General features: G+C 53.5%; 1 pseudogene; it reads left to right on the top strand.

Annotated features, from left to right (window-relative positions):
* Positions 1–1,893: 1,893 nt before the first annotated feature.
* On the top strand, positions 1,894–2,018 carry LOC118006153 (annotated as a pseudogene).
* The last annotated feature ends 747 nt before the right edge of the window (positions 2,019–2,765 follow it).

Genomic DNA, 2,765 nt, shown 5'->3' with positions numbered 1-2,765 from the left:
TTCCATGATGTATTATCAGCCCTTCTCCACCAACAACCTCCTCAACTGGAAACAAACACCCCATCCTACTCTGGGAAACCACAGACTATGGTAGACCTCATAGAATCCTTCTTCCACACTCATTGGCCAACCTGGGAAGACTGCCAACAGTTACTCCGTACCTTGTTTAACACAGAGGAAAGGAGGAGAATGATGAAAGGTGCACGGCAGTACCTGGAAGAGCACGCACCAGCAGGAGTCATCGACCCTGCTGCCTGGGCTAATATGGCTGCACCCGAAGAGTGCTCAGCGTGGTACTTCACCACAATCGAGGGACAGGCCCACATCTGCTAATACCAAGAGGCCCTCCTCCGGGGAATCTGGGCAGGAGCTAAGAAATCCATGAACATGACTAAGGTATCCTCTGTCAATCAACAACCAGGGGAGTCCCCCGGGGACTACTATGAAAGACTATGTGAAGCCTACAGGATATACACTCCATTTGACCCCGAGGCACAGGAAAGCCTACAGATGGTAAACACCTCCTTCGTGGCTCAGGCCGCCCCAGGCATCAGAAAGAAACTTCAGAAACTAGAGGGCTTTGCCGGGATGAACATCACCCAACTAATAGAGATTGCCAATAAGGTCTACATGAACAGGGAGGTTGCAGCCGAATGGGAAGCCAACAAAAAGATGAAAAAGAAAGTCAGCCTCCTTGCCACCACCCTGAAAGAAAAGGACAACACAAAGATGGGGAGACCCAAGCCACCAAAACAGGGGAAACCCAGAACCCCCTTGGCAAGGGATCAATGTGTCTATTGTAAAGAGAAAGGGCATTGGAAAAACGAATGTCCCAACTGGGGAAAGGCATAAAGGCCCAGCCACTACAAGGAAGAACCCCGAGAGGAGGACCTCATAGGCCTTGCGGGAATGGACTCAGACTGAGGGGGACCAGGCTCTTTCCTCCTTGGCCCCCATGAGCCCATGGTCAGCATGAAGGGGGGGGGCCAACCAGTGACTTTTATGGTTGATACTGGGGCCGAGCACTCTGTTGTCACCTCCCCGGTGGCCCCTTTCAGCAAAAGGACTGCGACCATCCTCGGGGCCACCGGGATGCAGGCGATACAACAGCCCTTTTGCCAGGCTCGCCAGTGCGAACTCGGGGGCCACAAGATCCGACACGAATTCCTTTATCTGCCTGATCGCCCCATCCCTCTCCTGGGCCGAGACATACTCTCCAAGCTTAGGGCTCAGATAACCTTTGAGCCCACTGGACACACTAGCCTCCGATTGAACCCAAGGCAAGAGAAGATGGCGTCTCTAATACTAGCCATTACCACACCAAGGGAAGAAGAATGGAGGCTATTCTGTGCCAGGCCCAACCGAGCGGCCCACAGGAGTTCAGACTCACCTTCCCTTCAGTATGGGCTGAAAACAACCCACCTGGACTAGCCCGGAATTGGGCCCCTGTCATTGTTGAATGATCCCAGGAGCCCAACCTCAGAGGCAAAGGCAATACCCCCTTCTACAAGAAGCTAAGATCAGCATCCAAGAACATCTGACCAAACTCAAAGAAGCAGGTATTCTAGTCGAGTGCCAGTCAGCCTGGAATACCCAACTCCTGCCAGTCAAGAAGCCAGGAGGGGGATACCGATCAGTTTAGGATTTGCGGGCCATCAACTTGGTGACCATCTCTCTGCACCCAGTGGTCCCGAATGCATACACCCTCCTCGGCCAAATCCCAGGGTCGGCCAGATGGTTCACTTGCCTAGATTTGAAGGATGCCTTCTTCTGCCTCTGCTTAGCTCCCTAGAGCCAGCCAGTGTTTGCCTTTGAATGGACTGAACCTGATACAGGGCGCCAGATGCACCTGACTTGCATGCACCTCCCACAGGGGTTTAAAAACTCACCAACAGCTTTGCACAGTGGCAGTATCGTAGCCAATGAGGTTTATCCGAGGTGCGATTATTGCTAATTAAAAACTCACCAACCCTCTTTGGGGAAGTGCTAGCCACAGACCTTGCCAGCTTCCCAAGAGAGGCCACACGATGCACCCTCCTCCAGTATGGGGATGACCTCCTCCTCGCCAGTGACACACAAGAAGACTGCACAAAAGGCACCAAAGCCCTCCTAGAGCTCCTCTCAGACTCGGGATACCGAGCCTCATGGAAGAAGGCACAAATCTGCCAACAACAGGTCTGATACCTTGGTTTCCTCCTCACCCAAGGGAAGAGAGAACTAGGGCCAGAGAGGAAAAGGGTCATCGTCTCCCTGCCACAGCCCCAGACCAAAAGGGGCCTACGAGAATTCCTGGGGGCTGCAGGATTCTGCCGCACCTGGATCCCTGGGTTCTCGGCAATAGCAAGACCCGTTTATGATCTCTTAGGGGGACCAGATCGAGAACCCCCTGCCTGGACTGAGGAAGCAGAAGCCACTTTCACAGAGATAAAGACTGCCCTGGGGCAGGCTCCAGCCCTGGGCCTACCAGATGTAGAAAAACCCTTCAATCTGTGCGTGAAAAGGAAAAAATAGTGCTCGGGGTACTCACCCAGACTGTTGGACCCTGGCAACGGCCAGTTGCCTACCTGTTAAGCTGGACCCTGTGGCAGTGGGATGGCCACTGTGCCTCAGGGCGCTGGCAGCCACAGTCCTACTCATCAAGGAGGCAGACAAACTTACCCTGGGGCAAGAACTTAACGTCAAGTTCCCTCATGCAGTTGTGTCCCTCACGAATGCACAGGGACACCGCTTCCTTTCCAACTATCAGCTAGCACAATACCAAGGAC

This window comes from Mirounga leonina, unplaced genomic scaffold (genome assembly GCF_011800145.1).
Source record: "Mirounga leonina isolate KUSES-001 unplaced genomic scaffold, KU_Mleo_1.0 Mir_94838, whole genome shotgun sequence".
Classification (NCBI taxonomy): domain Eukaryota; kingdom Metazoa; phylum Chordata; class Mammalia; order Carnivora; family Phocidae; genus Mirounga; species Mirounga leonina.
Note: the sequence above shows the minus strand (reverse complement) of the source record. Positions and strands in the feature narration are given on the sequence as shown.